Source organism: Galeopterus variegatus, unplaced genomic scaffold, assembly GCF_000696425.1.
Source record: "Galeopterus variegatus unplaced genomic scaffold, G_variegatus-3.0.2 Scaffold8272, whole genome shotgun sequence".
Classification (NCBI taxonomy): Eukaryota; Metazoa; Chordata; class Mammalia; order Dermoptera; family Cynocephalidae; genus Galeopterus; species Galeopterus variegatus.
In genome coordinates, this window is record NW_007734383.1 from 89,355 (window position 1) to 98,603 (window position 9,249).

A 9,249-nucleotide genomic window follows, 5' to 3' on the forward strand; every position below is an offset into this window, starting at 1 on the left:
TTATTTATATTTATGTATTCTATTTTTATATTACTTTTAATATTTATTTATATTTATATTCTATTTATGAAATAACCCGAGTAAAACAAATTTTCTACAAACAACACAAATTCGACATTTCCTAAATTAAATTCATTCACTGCCTTTCACTAATCTTCCTCCTATGTTCCTTAATTCAGTAAATTATGGCACTGCCTGTATACTAGATCAAGGAAGGAATCTCTTTCTCTTTGACCAAAAACATCTCTCAGTTTTATTTATTTTATTCACCTGCCCCCTCCCCATAACAGTCATTATTATCTCTCCATTGCCTTCAGTGAGTTTTAAACTCGTATTTAACCGCAAAGATGAACTCACATAAGAACTTCAAAGATGTTGTACAAAGACCACTGTGGTTTAGCTATTAGCCCAGCTCCCTTTCTTTAGTCCTCACTATCACTTTCTAGCCTCTAGCTCAGTGATATGAAAACCATGCTGCAAAGAACACTAGGCTTCTACAAAGCACTTTCAGAGGGTGTGTTAGTTTTTGTGTGTCGAGTGTGTGTTGTGAGCGTGTGTTGAAGGGTACAGGAGCAATCGGGAAGAACCTCACTTCAGGACCACGTCACAACCTCACACTCAATCAGAGTAGCTACTCATGTGCGGAAGAGGGAAAGAGTACATGCTGGGTTTCCACGTGAGTGTTCCTTTAAAGAAAGAGTCCCACAGCTTAAAGAATAAATGAAAAGACAAAATAATGCAAAAAAAGGTTTAAAGACCACTACTCTGCCTCACTTATCCATTAGTTTCTTGGACATACCATGCTTTTTCTTCCTGCAGGTCTTTTTACTTCCTGATAATCTCATTCTGGAAGATTCCTACTTTTTTCTTTAACAAACAAACAAACAAAACACCACTCATTATGTTTGATTAAGATTTTTTATCTGTGTCCCTCACTGGGTGATAAGCTGCATGAAACCAGGCACACAGTTTCATCATGGCAGTAAAGGAAATAAAGGGACTTCTATTTATTTATATTTTTTAATTAAAGTAATAATTCTTTTATAAAAATATTAGTCAAAGAGAGTCTCTGGAAGAGCAAGGAGAGTCTTTCATCCACTAACTTTGCCCCAGTTCTGAGCTCAGACTTAGCAGTACTATAAGAAATAAACAGGCAAAAACTTTACTTACTATTAAAGCAGCTCACATTTTTTGCTTTTTATCTCCAGGAATTTTTTTTCCCTTATTTTTCACTTTCCATTCCTATAGACTTTTCTCTATTTCTGACTTTGAGTCCTTAGCATCCCTAGGTGATACTTGCAAATATTCTTTGCTAAAGGAAATCTTTAATGAATAAATTATGACATTCATTTGCTTGATGGAGAACACCTCAACGCCCTGTAAATAAAGAATGTTTGTCTGTTTACTTAATTTATCTAATTCATTTCTCTCTGGTAAAAATATATTTTTTCAATATTTTTAATAATGGATGCTTCCTCTTCATTTTAAAAGCCATTTAAATGTTTTCGTTATAGATTTATGACAAATGAGTAAGAAAGACCAATGAGCAGACTTGGATAATGTGACTTCAGAGACAACAGAGTAAAAATAGACCAGGATCACTGCAGAAGGTTTTGTTTTTGAATAGAACTCCATTTACGCTGAGGTATGAAATTATAAGTAATTAAAATGCATGTACTTTTGAATTGAAATGTACGTTTATAAGGCAGCCAAAGTAAAGGAGAGCCAGGTGATGTTTTACATATTCTTGGAAGGAAACAAAAGAAAGAGATGGTCAAATGCATTATAAAAAGCTTTATTTGGTAAAGATTTCAAATTCATTCTTTCCAAGTAAATAGAACATTTATATTCCTAGGTGTCTTATTAGAACGGCCCATTGTTTAAAAATAATCCATTTGCATTTAAAGAACAGTATTAATCAACAGAGTTTGATATTTGGTATTTTGCTTTTATGTTCTATATTAGGGCTCTTCATTTGTCAGAACCTGATAAACCAAAACACCTTCAAGTAAGTGACAATCACCAGGCATGACTTCATTCACATACAAGGTTTACTCCTAGAGGTGTGTGACCTTGTACAGTTGGTATTATGGCTTTTACCCCCGTTTCTCATCTCTGAAAAATGTAGGTGAAAATCTATTTTACATGCGCCTTTGAGTTTTGAAAGCAATAATGCATGCAATATACCAAACACAGAGCCTAACACATAACATGCACTCAATGGATGTTGACATTCCTTAAACTCCATTTACGCTGAGGTATGAAATTATAAGTAATTAAAATGCATGTACTTTTGAATTGAAATGTACGTTTATAAGGCAGCCAAAGTAAAGGAGAGCCAGGTGATGTTTTACATATTCTTGGAAGGAAACAAAAGAAAGAGATGGTCAAATGCATTATAAAAAGCTTTATTTGGTAAAGATTTCAAATTCATTCTTTCCAAGTAAATAGAACATTTATATTCCTAGGTGTCTTATTAGAACGGCCCATTGTTTAAAAATAATCCATTTGCATTTAAAGAACAGTATTAATCAACAGAGTTTGATATTTGGTATTTTGCTTTTATGTTCTATATTAGGGCTCTTCATTTGTCAGAACCTGATAAACCAAAACACCTTCAAGTAAGTGACAATCACCAGGCATGACTTCATTCACATACAAGGTTTACTCCTAGAGGTGTGTGACCTTGTACAGTTGGTATTATGGCTTTTACCCCCGTTTCTCATCTCTGAAAAATGTAGGTGAAAATCTATTTTACATGTGCCTTTGAGTTTTGAAAGCAATAATGCATGCAATATACCAAACACAGAGCCTAACACATAACATGCACTCAATGGATGTTGACATTCCTTGAATTGATGTAGCAATTCAAGCCAGTGAATTCCCTGGGTGTTGTTTTCATGTTGGGGCAGTTTATGAGTGTGGCTGTGATGGAGTAATCTCCAGTGAGTGGGAAGAGGAGCAAGCACTGTGCAAGTGGTTATTTTTATATATAGGAGATTCACATTTCATAACTTGGAGAGTGACTGAGCACTGCAAATGAGCAACAGTACCCAAAAATAGAGATTTCTAGTTGACAGGCTGCTGATAAAACAGCTTTTGCTCTAATATGAAAAGCAAGTTAAGCAAACATATGATTAAAGCTGCAGTGTGAAAAAGAATGTAAAGACTATGCTTGTGGAGGGGAGAGTGATGCAAGTCAGATTGCAGTAGCTTTAGTTCATCTACAGATATAACATATATTGTGTCTTCCTGTATATATATTTATTTATATGTGCACACAAATCTATCATCTGTCTGTCAGTCTATTTATCTATCTAATCTATCACTTATTTATCACCCTCAACATAGCATAAGGCCCATAGTGGAAAGCTAAAAAATGAGGAAATTGGTTAAATGTTTATGTAGCATAACAAAGAAGAGAACTTCAGAAATGATTATCTGTAAAGAAAACTGTAGCATTAGTTAGGGAAATATCTTGAGACCTGAAATTTAAAAATTAAGCACACACACACATACACATGCATGTGTGCACTCATTCACAAATCAGCGGTGTTTGAAACAAACAAATATCATTTTTAAAAAAACTAAGTACAGGAGAAATGCTTGGATGTCACATCATCATGACTCTTGATTTCTCTATGGTATATAATCCAGCTGTTTAAACCTTCCTTTGTAAAATTCTTTTCTCCTCTTTAAGCTTCTTAGTGCCTAAAAATGAAGTGCTCCTTTGCATTAATGTAATTTCAGCTGTCTGTTCTACATCATTATTGTTTTTTTCTTTACATCCTTAATATCTCTTTTAGTATTTCGTCTTGAATTCCAACCTCCTGACAAATACGTGCATCTCTCTACTCACTACATTTGAGTTAAATCCCATCTCCCGTTATTCCTCCTCTGAAGGTGTCTGCGTTTCCCTCTCCCCAGTTTTTTTCAGTTGGCTATTTCCCTTTTCCTTCATTTGTTAATTCTCTATGTATGTCCACACACACAGATACACTTTTAAATATTTCCATCTTCAACCTGATTTATAGTTTATTTTCCCTGAAACAACTTCCCACTCCAGCTCTGATGGAAACGTTCTCTTGCCTCTGATGTCAATTAATACTAACTCATCTTTAATTTTCAAGTACATACGGACATTGTGGCATTGTGAAGAGAACACCGGAATTAGACCTAAATTCAAATCCTACATAGCCCTATTAATTATTTTATATGGGGAAGTGATATAAAGCTTCTGGAACCTCCACTTTTATAATTAATAAGCTTTACTTTTTAGAGTAGTTTTAGGTTCACAGAAAAAATGAAAGTACAGAGAGATTCCACTACCTCCTGTCCCCATACGTGTACAGCCAACCCCACTATCAACATCCTGCACTACAGGGGTATGTTGATGAACCTGCATTGACACACCATTATCACCCATAGTTCATATTTTATTTTAAGGTTCACTCTTGGTGTTGTATCTTGCATGGATTTTGGCATATATATAATGACAACGTATCCACCTTTGTAGTAACACACAGAATAGTTTCACTACCTTAAAAATCTTATGTGCTCTGCCTGTTCTTACCTTCCTCCTCCCTAACCCTTAGCAACCACTGTCTCCATAATTTTTCCTTTTCCATAATGTCATATACTTAGGATTCTACAGTATGTACACTTTTCAGATTGGCTTGTTTTCACTTAGTAATATGCTTTTAAGTTTCCCTCATGTCTTTTCATGGCTTGATAGTTCATTTCTTTTTAGCACTGAATAATATTCATTGTCTGGATGTATCATACTGAAAGACATCTTGGTTGCTTTCAAGTTTGGGCAATTACGAACGGGTTCTATAAACATCTGCACACAGGGTTTTGCGTGAACAGAAGCATTCATATCATTTCAGTAAGTACTAATAAATGTGATTGCTGGATCATGTGGAAATAATATGTTTAGTTTTTAAAGAAATCATCAAACTGTCTTCCAAAGTGACTTTACCATCTTGTGTTCCAACTAGCAATGAATGAGAATCTCTATAGTTTCACATCCTCAACAGCATTTGGGGGCCGGCCCGTGGCTCACTCGGGAGGGTGCGGTGCTGGTAGTGCCAAGGCCGCGGGTTCGGATCCTATATAAGGATGGCCAGTGCGCTCACTGGCTGAGCGTGGTGCAGACCTCACCATGCCGAGGGTTCTGATCCCTTTACTGGTCAAAACAAAACAAAACAAAACAAACAAACAAACAAATAAACAACAGCATTTGGTGTTCTCAGTGTTTTGGAATCTGGCCTTTCTAAAGGGTGGGTAGTAGTGTCTAAACGTTGCTTTACTTTGCAATTTTCTAATGACATGATATTAAACATCTTTTGCCATGGTTACTTCCCGTCTGTATATCTTCTTTGGTGAGTTACCTGTTCGGGTCTTTGGCCCATTTTTAAGTTGGGTTAGTTAATTTATTACTGTTGAGTTTTAGGAGACCTTTGTAAATTTTAGATATTTTGTGTAACAGTCCTTTATCAGATGTGTCATTTGCAAATATTTTCTCCTAGTCTGTATCTGTGTTCTCATTCTCTTGACATTGTCTTGAACAGAATTTTTAAAATTGTAATGAAGTTAAGGCTATCAATTATTTCTTACATGGATCATTCCTTTGGTTTGTATTTAAATGTCATTCCCATACCCAGGATGAGGTTTCCTTTTATGTTATCTTCTAGGAGTTATATATCATTACATTTTACATTTATGTTTGTGATACTTTTTGATTTAATTTTTGTGAATCGTCTAAGGTCTGTGTGTAGGTATGGTTTTGTGTGTGTGCATGTCCAGTTGATCCAGTACCATTTGTGAAAATACTCTCTCTCCATTGTATTGTCTTTGCTGCTTGTTCAGTGACCAGTTGACTATATCTATGTGGGTCTGTTTCTGTACTCTTTATTTTGTTCCATTGATCTATTTGTTTATTTTTTTGCCAATAGCACACTTTTTGATTATTATATCTTTATAGTTAAGTCTTGAATTTGGATAATGTCAGTCCTGACTTTGTTCTTCTCATTCAGTTTGAAGTTGGCTATTCTAGATCTTTTGTGTCTCCATATAAACTTTCAAATCAGTTTGTCAAAAAACAAAAAATAATCTGCTGGGATTTTGATCAGGATTACATTGAATCTATAGTTGGAAAAACTGATATGTTGACAATATTAGATTTCTTATGCATGAACATTTATCTCTCTATTAAATAAATAGATGAACTTAATTCTTATATAATTATATAATTATTATATAACTACACATCAACTATAGATGAAATAAAGTTTAGTTCATCCTTGATGTCTTTCACCAGAGTTCTGCAGATTTCCTCATATACATATTACACATATTTTGTTAAATTGTACCTAAGTATTCATTTTGGAGGTGCTAATGTAAATCACAATATTTTTAAATTTCAAAATCCACTTAATTTGTTGCTTGTATATAAGAAAGTGCTTGACTTTAGTACATTAACCTTGTAACCTACAATCTTGCTTTACTTGCTTATCAGTTCCAGGTTTTTTTTGTTGTTGTTGTTGCTGATTCTTTATGACATTCTACATAGATAATTATGCCATCCACAAAGACTGATTTCTTCCTTCCCAATCTGTATACTTTTTATTTTCTTTATTTGTCTATTGCTTTAGGTAGGGCTTTCAGGAGGATGTTGAAAAGCAGTGGTATGAGGGGAACATCCTTGTCTTGTCTTTGATCTTAGCAGAAAAGTTTTCCATCATTAAGTATGATGTTAGCTGGAGGTTTTCTGTAAATGTTTTTATCAAGTTGAGAAAATTCCCTTTTAATCCTAATTTGCTGAGATGTAACATGATACTAAACATCTTTTCCTATGTTTATTTCCCATCTGTATAACTTCTTCAGTGAGTTGCCTGCTTAGGTCTTTGGCCCATTTTTAAATTGGATTATTTATTTTCTTATTATTGAATTTGAAGTGTACTTTGTACATATTTTAATCATGAATGGGTGTTGGATTTTGTCAAATGCTTTTTTGGCTTCTATCAATATGATCACAAGTATTTTTTTAGCCTATTGGTGTGACGGATTATATTAATTAAATTTCAAATGTTGAACCAGCCTTACATACCTGATATACCCACTTGGTTGTGGTGTATAATTATTTGTATACATTGTTAGATTTGATTTACTAATGTTATTTTGAGGATTTTTGCATGTGTGCTCATGAGAGATATTAGTCTATAGTTTTCTTTCTTTGTAATGTTTTTATCTGGCTTTGGCATTAGGGTAGTGCTGGCCTCACAGAATGAGTTAAGGTGTATCTCCTTTGCTCCAAATTTGTGGAAGAAATTGTAGATAATTAGTATAATTTCTTCCTTAAGTGTTTGGCAGAATTCACCAGTAAATGCATCTGTGTCTGGTGCTTTCTGTTTTGGAAGATTATTAATTATTCATTCAATTTTTAAAAAAAATATATATATAGGTCTATGCAAATAATCTATTTCTTCTTCTGTGAGTTTTGGTAAATTGTGTTTTTCAAGATTTCGGCTCATTTCATCTAGGTTATCAAATTTGTGGGCATGGAGTTGTTGACAATATTATTTTAATATTCTTTTAGTGTTCATGGGATCTGTAGTGATGTCCCCTCTTTCATTTCTGATATTAGTAATTTGTGACTTTTCTGTTTTTTTCCTAGTTACTCTGGATAAAATCTCATTGATATTATTCACCTTTTCAAAGAACTAGATTTTAGCTTCACTTTTTTTCCTATTGCTGTCTGTTTTCAATTTTATTGATTTTTGCTCCAAATTTTATTATTTCTTATCTTCTGCTTACTTTGGATTCAATTTTCTCTTCTTCTGTTAGTTTCCTAAGGTGAAAGCATAGATGACTGATTTTAGAACTTTTTCTTTTCTAATATGTGCATCCAATGTTAAAAATGTCCCTTTTAGCACTGTTTTTGCTACATCTCAAATTTTTTGGCAAATTGTTTTCCATTTTCGATTACTTCAAAATATTTTAAAATTTGTATTTCTATTTCTTCTTTTACCCTTGTGTTATTTAGAAATGTGTTGTAATCTCCAAGTATTTTCAGATTTTTTCAATTTTTTATTGATAAATTTGTGCTAATAAGTCTCATCTTGCCAAAATGTTTGAGGGATCCATGCTATAATATAGAATATGTGGTGTAACGTGCTTTATGTATAAAAACAGACAAACATGTAGTTAAAGCACTTGAATACACACATATTTTTATGAGGGTACTTCAAAAAGTTTGTGGAACAATAGAATTAAAAGATAATTAAATCTTTCCATGAACTGTTTGAAGTGCCCTCATATATACACTATTTAATATAATTATTATGTCACTGTCTAAATAAAGACATAAAGTGCTCAGTCTAGTTTCTAGCATAAGAATCACTTAATACATAATTGCTGTCTTTATTTTCACAATTATTATTGTCATCGCATGGAGTAATACACATAAAAGTGCCCATCATAGTACCCATGTGTTACATTAAAACCCTCTGCACATGTTGGTTGCTACTTTCCTTCTTCATATGTCTGTTTTAAAAAATATATGAATTGATTCTGACTTCCTGTCAGCCAACTCCAGCCTTTTCACTGCTTGTTAGCAATCATCTCAGAAAGTGAGATGGCAAAGGGAGGGTAGGCAAAGCCCAGAGTTAGCCAGCATTGTTAATTATTAACAGCTTCTGAAAATGCTTAGTGAGGCAGAGTGTCAGCTCTAATAAGGAAAGAGGGTTAGGTCTAGAAAAAGTATGTGAGTTTACTTTGTTGTCAAAATTCCTTTTACAGAGGGTAAAATTGAGAATTGGCTTAGAATATTTGTGATTACTTTTTTTTCTAGCCTAATTATTATATTGAATCCTACTTTCTAGCAAGACATAGGGAGGTTTCTATTTACCTTATATCCTTCATCTCCTGTTGGATGTGGATTCAAATTGAACATTTCATTCTCAAATGAAAGAAACCAGCTTAGGGTATGACTTACCTTAAACTATGTGTGACAATTAAACCACACATACTAGAAAACAACTCTACAGGTTGATTAAATGTTTGGAGTTTACATTTTGAGAAGAGTGAACAGTAAGTTAGCTTCTTAGCACTAGGCCATTGTAGTTTTCTTTGTTTTATTCATTCAGTTTATTAAGGGATTGCATTAATTATGTTTTCTTCTGCCCTATAACTTTTAGAAGTCAGAAAACCTGCCCACCTGTCTTTCTTCTTCTGTATCACATCTCC